This window comes from Capricornis sumatraensis, chromosome X (assembly GCF_032405125.1).
Source record: "Capricornis sumatraensis isolate serow.1 chromosome X, serow.2, whole genome shotgun sequence".
Taxonomy (NCBI): Eukaryota; Metazoa; Chordata; class Mammalia; order Artiodactyla; family Bovidae; genus Capricornis; species Capricornis sumatraensis.
The window spans coordinates 44,996,854-45,008,156 of record NC_091092.1 but is presented as its reverse complement, the minus strand read 5'-3'; positions in this window follow the sequence as shown (position 1 = coordinate 45,008,156).

Here is an 11,303-nt window from a genome sequence, read left to right as displayed (position 1 = left end):
CACAATGTGATATCACCTCATATCTGTTAGAATGGCTATTATAAAAAAGACAAAAGACACGAATATTAGCGAGGAAGTGGAAGAAAGGGAACCCTTGTACACTGTTGATGGGAATGTAAAATGGTGCAACCACTGTGGGAAACTGTATGGAGGTTCCTCAAAAAATTAAAAATAAAACTATCATATGATCCAGCAATTCTTCTGGGTGTGTATCAAAAGGAAATAAAATCAGGGTCTCAAAGAGATATATAGACACCCATGCTTATTGCAGCATTATTCACAAAAGCCAAGTCATAGAAACCACCTATTTGTCAATGGATGAATGGATAAAGATGGGACATATATATACACGCACACACACACACATATATATATATATATCTACACACATACACTATGGATGGAGGTTCGTGACATTGTACAAGAGACAAGGAGCAAGGACATCCCCAGAAAAAGAAAGGCAAAAAGCAAAATGGCTGTCTGAGGAGGCCTTACAAATAACTATGAAAAGAAGAGAAGCAAAAAGCAAAGGATAAAAGGAAAGAATTATCCATTTGAATGCAGAGTTCCAAAGAATAGCAAGGAGAGATAAGCAAGCCTTCCTCAGTGATCAGTGCAAAGAAATAGAGGAAAACAATAGAATGGGAAAGACTCGAGATCTGTTCAAGAAAATTAGAGATACCAAGGAAACATTTCATGCAAAGATGGGCACAATAAAGGACAGAAATGGTATGGACCTAACAGAAGCAGAAGATATGAAGAAGAGGTGGCAAGAATACACAGAAGAAATGCACAAAAAAGGTCTTCATGATCCAGATAATCACGATGGTGTGATCATTCACGTAGAGCCAGACATCCTGGAATGTGAAGTCAAGTGGGCCTTAGGAAGCATCACTACGAAAAAAGCTAGTGGAGGGGATGGAATTCCAGTTGAGCTATTTCAAATCCTGAAAGATGATGCTGTGAAAGTGCTGTACTCAATATGCCAGCAAATTTGGAAAACTCAGCAGTGGCCACAGGACTGGAAAAGGTCAGTTTTCATTCCAATCCCAAAGAAAGGCGATGCCAAAGAATGTTCAAACTACCGCACAATTGCACTCATCTCACATGCTAGCAGAGTAATGCTCAAAATTCTCCAAGCCAGGCTTCAACAATATGTGAACTATGAACTTCCAGATGTCCAAGCTGGTTTTAGAAAAGGCAGAGGAACCAGAGATCAAATTACCAACATCTGCTAGATCATCAAAAAAGCAAGAGAGTTCCAGAAAAACATCTATTTCTGCTTTATTGACTATGTCAAAGCCTTTGACTGTGTGGATCACAATAAACTGTGGAAAATTCTGAAAGAGATGGAAATACCAGACCACCTGACCTGCCCCTTGAGAAATCTGTATGCAGGTCAGGAAGCAACAGTAAGAACTGGATATAGAACAACAGACTGGTTCCAACTAGGAAAAGGAGTATGTCAAGGCTGTATATTGTCACTCTAATTATTTAATGTCTATGCAGAGTACATCATGAGAAACGCTGGGCTGGATGAAGCACAAGCTGGAATCAAGATTGCCAGGAGAAATATCAATAACCTCAGATATGCAGATGACACCACCCTTATGGCAGAAAGTGAAGAAGAACTAAAGAGCCTCTTGATGAAAGTGAAACAGGAGCATGAAAAAGTTGGCCTAAAGCTCAACATTCAGAAAACAAAGATCATGGCCTCTGGTCCCATCAGTTCAGTTCAGTTCAGTTCAGTCGCTCAGTCGTGTCCGACTCTTTGCGACCCCATGAATCACAGCACGCCAGGCCTCCCTGTCCATCACCAGCTCCCAGAGTTCACCCAGATTCACGTCCATCAAGTCAGTGATGCCATCCAGCCATTTCATCCTCTGTCGTCCCCTTCTCCTCTTGCCCCCAACCCCTCCCAGCATCAGAGCCTTTTCTAATGAGTCAACTCTTCTCATGAGGTGGCCAAAGTACTGGAGCTTCAGCTTCAACATCATTCTTTCCAAAGAAATCTCAGGGCTGATCTCCTTCAGAATGGACTGGTTGGATCTCCTTGCAGTCCAAGGGACTCTCAAGAGTCTTCTCCAACACCACAGTTCAAAAGCATCAATTCTTCAGTGCTCAGCCTTCTTCACAGTCCAACTCTCACATCCATACATGACTACTGGAAAAACCATAGCCTTGACTAGACGGGCCTTAATCGGCAAAGTAATGTTCCTGCTTTTGAATATGCTATCTAGGTTAGTCATAACTTTTCTTCCAAGGAGTAAGCGTCTTTTAATTTCATGGCTGCAATTACCATCTGCAGTGATTTTGGAGCCCCCCAAAATAAAGTCTGACACTGTTTCCACTGTTTCCCCATCTATTTCCCATGAAGTGATGGGACCGGATGCCATGATCTTCGTTTTCTGAATGTTGAGCTTTAAGCCAACTTTTTCACTCTCCTCTTTCACTTTCATCAAGAGGCTTTTTAGTTCCTCTTCACTTTCTGCCATAAGGGTGGTGTCATCTGCATATCTGAGGTTATTGATATTTCTCCTGGCAATCTTGATTCCAGCCTGTGCTTCTTTCAGCCCAGCGTTTCTCATGATGTACTCTGCATAGAAGTTAAATAGGCAGACTGACAATATACAGCCTTGACATACTCCTTTTCCTAGTTGGAACCAGTCTGTTGTTCCATGTCCAGTTCTATCACTTCATGGCAAATAGATGGGGAAACAGTGGAAACAGTGGCTGACTTTATTTTCTTGGGCTCCAAAATTACTCCAGATGATGACTGCAGCCAGGAAATTAAAAGACACTTGCTCCTTGGAAGAAAAGTTATTACCCACCTAGATAGCACATTAAAAAGCAGAGACATTACTTTGCCAACAAAGATCCGTCTAGTCAAAGCTATGGTGTTTCCAGTAGTCATGTATGGATGTGAGAGTTGGACTATAAAGAAAGCTGAGTGCTGAAGAATTGATGCTTTTGAACTGTGGTATTAGAGAAGACTCCTGAGAGTCCCTTGGACTGCAAGGAGATCCAACCAGTCCATCCTAAAGGAAATCAGTCTGGAATATTCATTGGAAGTACTGATGTTAAAGCTGAACCTCCAATACTTTGACCACCTGATGTGAAGAGCTGACTCATTTGAAAAAACCCTGATGCTGAGAAAAACTGAAGGCAGGAGGAGAAGGGGACGACAGAGGATGAGATGGTTGGACGACATCATCAACTCAATGGGCATGAATTTGAGTAAACTCCGGGAGTTGGTGATGGACAGGGAAGCCTGTCGTGCTGCAGTCCATGGGGTCACAAAGAGTCAGAGATGACTGAGCCGCTGAACTGAATTGAATTCACACAGACACACACACACACACACATATATATGTGACAACATGGAAGGATCTTGTGGGCATTATGCAAAATGAAGTAAGTCAGACAGAGAAAGACAAATACTGAATGATATCACTTATATGTGGAATCTAAAAAAGCCAAACTCATAGAAACAGAGGAGAATGGTGGTTGCAATCAATTCTTTTAGGATTGATTGTTTTGATCTCCTTGCAGTCCAAGGGACTCTCAAGAAATATTGTTTATTCCTTTTTATTGCTGAGTAGTAGTCCATGTTATGAATGTACCACAATGGGTTTAACTATGCACCCACTGAATATCTTGGCTACCTCCAATTTGGGCTATTATGAATAAGCAGCTATGAACTTTTGCATAGAGGATTCTTTTCTGTCAGCTTAAGTTTTCATTAGGTGAAACTGAGCACATTCAGGGTGGTATGGCCATAGATAATAAGTTTTCATTAGGAATAAACGCTTGACAGTACAATATCTGGATGTGGTGAGCTTATTTTTAGTTTTGACCAGAACTGACAAACTTTTATCCAGAGAGGCTGTACCCTTTGACCAACATCTTTCCACCACCACCCCGCTCCACGAACCCAGCCCCTGGGACAACATCCTCTGTTGTCCCCTTCTCCTCAGTCTTGCCCAGCATCAGGGTCTTTTCCAGTGAGTCAGTTCTTTGCATCAAGTGGCCAAAGTATTGGAGCTTCAGATTCAGCATCAGTCCTTCCAATGAATATTCAGGACTGATTTCTTTTAGGATTGATTGTTTTGATCTCCTTGCAGTCCAAGGGACTCTCAAGAAATATTGATGGTTGGATGGCATCACCAACTCGACGGGCATGAGTTTGAGCAGGCTCTGGGAGTTGGTGATGGACAGGGAAGCCTGGTGTGCTGCACTCTATGGGGTCACAAAGAGTTGGACACGACTGAGCGACTGAACTGAACTGATACAAGCAACAATTTGGGTATATTTCCAGGGAATTATACTGAGTGAAAAAAGCCAGTCACAAAAGAGTGCATACTGTATATAACACATAACATTCTTGAAAGAACAAAATTATAGAGATACGGAACAGATTATAGTGCTTGCCAGAGGGTAGGAATGGTAGGAGTGCTGAGTGTGTGGTTATAAAGGCATGAAGGACACCCTTGTGGTAACAGAATAATTGTATACTTTGACTGCAATGGCAACTCTATGAATCTACACATGTCATAAAATAACATACATATACATTATACAATGGCACACTTCTGGTTTTGATATTGTACTGTAACTATGTAAGTTAAAGTCCTTGGGAAAGAAACCTGGGTTAAAGGTGTATAGCACTTCCCTGTACATTTTTTGCAACTACAATTACTGCAAAATAAATTTTTTAAAAAAAGTTTGTTAAATGAAATGTTGGAAATGAAGCTGGCATTTTAATGTTAATTTTTCTGATTTTAAAGTTAGCACATAATAATAGTGAGAAATTATTAAATGTTTAGGTCAAGTTCTGTTAAGTTACTTGCCAGACATTGCACAGTTAGAAAGTGATAGTGCAAGAGAAGAACCCAACTCTGATTCCAAACATGCACTTTTAACCACTGTATTGACTCTCTGAATCATATGGGAGGGGGAGGAACATGGCATGAACGGAGGAAAAGAGCTGGATATGAGAGAAACTAAAAGAAAAGAAGGACAAAGTGACAAATTTAATTTACTCTAGTCAGAAAAATAAAAACTAGAACCACAATAAGATGACATAACCCAGATACCAGATTGAGAAAACTGACAAGTCTGACCATACAAACTAGTCAGGTTGTGGAGTACTGGAACTCTTACATGCTGGGATGGAAGTGTAAATTGGTACATTTTGGGAAATAGGCAGTGGCCAGTGAAGTGGCCAGTGGAAATAGGCACTTTGCACAGTGAACATGTCCAAAATTTACACATAGCAATTCCACTCCTAGGTATATGTTTTGAGAAATCTGTGTTATCAGGAGATATTTTTCTACATCTTTGTTTATAACAGCAAGAAATTATAACCAATGCAATTGCCCAGCTGTAGTAGAATGGGTAAACAAAACGTTGTATAGGAAATCTTGATGAGGGTGAAAGAAGAGAGTGAAAAAGTTGGCTTTTCACTCTGAAAACTCACCATTCAAAAAACTAAGATCATGGCAGCTAGCCCCATCACTTCATGGCAAATAGAAGGGGAAAAAGTGGAAACAGTGACACTTTTATTTTCTTGGGTACCGAAATCACTGCAGATGGTGACTGCAGCCATGAAATTAAAAGATGTTTGCTTCTTAGAAGGAAAGCTATGACAAACTTAGACAGCATATTAAAAAACAGAGACATCAATTTGCCAACCAAAGTCCATGTAGTCAAAGCTGTGTTTTTTTTCAGTAGTCCTGCACGGATGTGAGAGTTGGACCATAAAGAAGGATGAGCACTGAAGAATTGATGCTTTTGAATTGTGGTGCTGGAGAAGACTCTTGAGAGTCCATTGGACAGCAAGGAGAGCAAACCAGTCCATACTAAAGGAAATCAACCTTGAATGTTCATTGGAAGGACTGATGCTGAAGCTCCAATACTTTGGCCACCTCATGCAAAGAGCTGACTCATTGGAAAAGACCCTGATGCTGGGAAAGACTGAGGGCAGAAGGAGAAGGGGACGATAGAGGATGAGATGGTTGGGTGGCATCATCGACTCAATGGACATGAGTTTGAGGAGTCTCTGGGAGATAGTGAAGGACAGAGACGCCTGGGGTGCTACAGTCCATGGGGTTTCGAAGACTTGGACTCAACTTAGCCACTGAACAACAACAAATCATGGGACTTGAATAACACTAAAAACCAATGAGACATATCCGAAATATATAGAAGACTCCACTCAACAACAGCAGAATAAACATTCTCCTCAAGTCCACATGGAACACTATCCAGGATAGACCACAAAACAAGTCCCAATAATTTTTAAAATATTGAAAGCATGCAAAGTATCTTTTCCAGCTACAGTGGAATAATGCTGTAAATCAATAACAGAAGGAAAACTAGAACATTGCAGGGAGCTCAGGCTCAGTGCTTGCAGCAGATGGGCTCTAGATCAGGGGCTCAGAAGTTGTAACGCATGGGGGTTAGGTGCCCTGCAGCACGTGGGATCCTCCCTGACCAGGGATTCAACCAGTGTCCCCTGCATTGGCAGGCGGCTTCTTAACCACTGGACCACCAGGGAAGTCCACATCACTGAATCTTAAAGCACCCTCAAAGCAGGCTCTCTAATTGTCCTCTTTTTACAAATAAGGAAACTGAGACACAGAGAGGTCCGGTGATATATCTGGGATCCCCAAAGCTTCTGGTAATCTGCAAAATCTGCATTCCAAAGCCTCGCATGAAGAAGAGTAAATTCCCAGAGTTTCTGCTGTAGTAAAAAGGAGGACTCTGGGCTGCTGCCCTGATCAAGGAGGGTGCAGGCCAGGGAGCAGCGGTGGCGCCCGGGCGAGGGGTCAGGAACAAGGGAGAACCGCCCCCAGCCGCCCTTGGACGGATCCTCAAGGCCATGCCTTGGCTTCTGTAATCTGGGCCTACAGCGCTCCTCTGACTTCCAGGTGCGCGGTGGTGGTGATGGCTGTGGTTGAGGGTGGAGGTGTGGCTGTGGTTACTGGACCTGGCCTGCGGACAAGCCCTCCCTACTCTGCATCGTGCCCAGGTTGGAAGACCATGTTCCGGAGAAGGCAATCAAAGTCTTAGACTCTCCTGCGTCGGTACCACAGTACTCGGGAGCCCTTCGTGGTGCGCGCTCAGGGACGGGCGGGACGCTCCGTGGCCTCACTGGGGCAATTTGAAGAAGCAAATTAGGGCCAGGGGTCGCTGGAGCGCAGGGTCAAAGGCAGTCAGGGTGTCACTGGCGGCTCTTTGCTTTGCAGAGGAGCCGGTGGGGCCCTCCAGAGCTTGGGCCTCCTGCGCCCCATCTGGGCTCACTGTTCCACTGACAGAGATTTTGTGCTTTATCTCCACCCCTCAACAATAAAAGACCTAAACGCTGTACTTTTCTGATATTTCACCCGCCCCCCCCCCCAATTTTTTCTTCTGCACAAACTCTTTGAATGAAAATCACAATGTAACAAAAGATATCTAGCATTTAATAGCTTTCTGTTGTCTTGTGATTCTCATTCAGAGTTTGTGCAGACGAAAAAAATTGGGGGGGGGGATGTGAAATGTCAGAGGGTATCTGGCATTTAAAAGGCTTCCCAGGTGGCTCAGTGGTAAAGAATCCACCTGCAATACAGGAGACATGGGTTCGATCCCTGGGTGGGGAAGATCCCCTGGAGGAGGAAATGGCAACCCACTCCAGTGTTCTCCCCTGGGAAATCCCATGGACAGAGGAGCCTGGCAGGCTAGAGTTCATAGGGTCACACAGAGTCGGACACGACTTAGGTACTAAACACAAGCTGGCATTTGAAAACATTTTGAAAACTAGCTTGGGTTTCCACTTAGGGCCTTTAGTTAACTGACAATACAGAGTATCATTTTCAAAGTGTAAAATTATTTGTGGTGAGATGGAAATGGGAGGACATCATTCTTGAGGAAAGCCATAAGTGCAAAATGGTTTTTTTAAAACCAGTACTATGGATGGTATCTACTACAGAAAGCAATTTTATTTTTTCGGTGATTTATTATTCACTACAGTTATAATGAAAGATGCATGATATTAGGATTTAAAGTAGAATGAAATGTTCTTTCTTCAAGCTTTACAAATCCAGCTGTTTGTTTTCCATATTTGTGATAACCTATTAGTTTTAATTACACTAATAATTTCCCTGGGTTCTTCAATTTACATTAGCTTTTAAAGTATAGAGAAAACATTCCTCATATAATTTAATCATTTGTGCAAATGGCAGACAAGGAAGTTATTGGCTTATATTGTAATTATTGTAGTTCATGTTTTGAGCTCATTTGTACAATTGGTAAATTAATAATTATCATTTACGTAAGCAGATTAGGTCATCTGCACTCATTTACAATTATAATGCAGAAATGATTAGATGTTCTTCAAATTTCCCAATTTCTTTAATGCTCTTATTAAAATTGTACATTAAAGAATTTTCCAATTAAGTCCATTATCATAAGTAAATTTGGCTTAGCACCTATAATTACTCCCATGCTATTGCATATAAAATTTCAATTAATCCATCTCTTCCAAAATGTATGGCAAAACAAGTTGATCGTCATACTGTTGTCTGCAGCATTCGCTCAAAAGCCATTCTAGTTAATATTCACAAGATAAAACCATTATGATTAGTATAAAATAGTATATGAAACTAACCTATATAAAAAACAGATATTACACCAGGTAAAACTTGAATGTTCCTTGCTCTTTACTGTGATGTATAGTTTGTGGGAAGAAAACTTTTGACTAACTGCATAGATTCTTCAATATCATAGAATGCCAGGAAATATTTAAAAGCCACACAGAGTTGAAACACACTGACTTTTTTTTTTCAAATTATAAATGTAATGCACATTTGGAAAATACAGAAAAGCACAAAGAAGGAAAAATATCATATATAATTTTGCCACCAAAAGATAGTCTTTGTTATCATTTTCTTTATCTGTCAAGTCCTTTCCATGGATTTTTATCAGTCTATCCATTTGTGTGTGCTATGCAGTAAAAAAATTGGAATTATATTATACATTCTGTTCAAATTATTCTTTTTTATGGTAGCAATAAAAAGAATGATGTTTTGTTCCATTTTCTTTGCCACAGAACTGACTTACTGTTGTATTTATTATAAAAGTTCTATACTTTGAAGAAAAAAGTTCCTTGTAAACAAAGGTAATTGAATCCCAACTCTTACACTTACTAGTTGTGTGACCTTGGATAAAATATTTAATCACTGTGCTTCAGTCTCCCTATTAGTAAAATTGGGATAATGATGGTGTACCTATTTCAGAGAGTTTGGAGGATCAAACGTCTTAATTTAATATGAAGCTCACAGAACAATGCCTGACACATAGTAAATGTTATATAAATGCTTGCTATGTGATATGAATTATTTTACTAGCTTTCTGGGGGTTAAATAATTAGTTTGCTGCTCAGGCATCTGAATCTTGGAGATTTTATTTTAGGTTAGTGTTACTATTACCATGTGAGAATAATACCGTCTTCTCAGGCCATTCATGAAGAACATCATGTCTACTCTGCATATACCGCATGAAGACAGCTGGGGCATGGACAATGAGAGGTAGAGGAGGAGAACAATAGGAAAACAACTTAGTGTAGAAAAGGTAAGGATTAAGTGGGCTCTTTCTGAGTGCCAGAACTACTGGTTTTTTAATGTTTTAATGAATGCTCTGAAAGTAAGAGTACATAGATAAATGTCTGTTTTTGCAAGTAACATTATGTCCTTCCAGTGCTGAAAAATCAAATTAATGGACATAAACTCGAGGAATATTTTACTAGTTACTAGGCAAAAAACTTTTTAAAATAACCTTTTAAATGAACTTATTGAGGTATAATTTACATAGAATAAATTACACCCATTTAAAGGATACAGTTTGATGAGTTTTGATAAATATATTCACGTGAATAACCACTGAAAACCACCTTCACCTCACCCCTCCCACCCCACTGCCAGACTTGAAGAATCATCTGTCTTCCTGTCATCTAAGATTTAGTTTGCATTTTTATATCCCTTCCCTGGTAGCTCAGATGGTAAAGAATCTGCCTGCAGTGCAAGAGACCTGGGTTCAGTCCCTGGGTCGGGAAGATGACCTGGAGAAGGGAATAGCAACCCACTCCAGTATTCTTGCCTAGAGAAGTCCATGGACGGAGGAGCCGGGCAGGCTACAGTCCATGAGGTTGCAAAGAGTCAGACATGACTGAGTGACTAACACACTTTCTAGAATTTCATATAAATGGAATTATACAGCATGTACTCTTTCATGTCTGGTTTCTTTCATTCAGCACACCTTTGAAATTCATCCACATTGTACCCTGTATCAGTAGTTTATTCCTTTTCATTGCTGAATGGCATTCCATTACATTGAATATACCACGATTTGTTTATCCACTCAACTACTAATAGACATTTGGGTCGTTTTCAGTTTCAAGCTAAAAATTAGTGATATGCTGAAGCTGGCTCATAGGAGCTGATGGTGCACGTTTGTTCTCAACTCCATGTTTGGTAATGCTACAGGATGGTAGCTTGAAATTAACCATGGTAGGAATATTTACACAAAAGAAATTGACAAGTCAGAACTCCCCCACTCCCTCCCCCCAGAAGCCAGTTTTACCAGGACTGCACAGGCTATTATGAATAATGATGCAATGAATATATGTGTAGAAGTTTTTATGTAGACATAAGTTTTTATTTCTAGTGGGTAAGTACCTAACAATATAATTTCTGGATTGTATGGTTAGTGAATGTTTAATTTTATAAAAAAAACTGCCAAGGAGTTTTCCAAAGTGGTTGTACCAATTTACCGTTCCCACAAGCAATGTGTGAAAGTTCCATTTGTTCCACATCCTCACCAGTACTTGGTATGGTCAGTCTTTTGATTTTAGCCATTTCAATGTTTGTGTAGTGGTATTGCATGTGGTTTTAATTTGACTTTCTATGAAGATTAAATAACATAGAGCATTTTTTTCACAGGCTTATTTGCTATTCTTATATCTTCTTTTTTGGTCCTCTATTCATGAATCTTGACCATTTGGGGAGGGGCAGTACCTATCTTCTTATTGAACTGTTAGAGTTCTTTACACATTCTCGATACAAGCCCTATATCAGATATATGTATCACTAATATTTTCTGGGCTTCCCTGGTGGGTCAGATGGTAAGAATCTGTGTGCAATGCAAGGGACCTGGGTTCAATAGCTGGGTTGGGAAGATCCCATGGAGAAGTAAATAACTACCCACTCCATTATTCTTGCCTGGAGAATTCCATGGACAGAGGAGCCTGGCGGGGCTACAGTCCA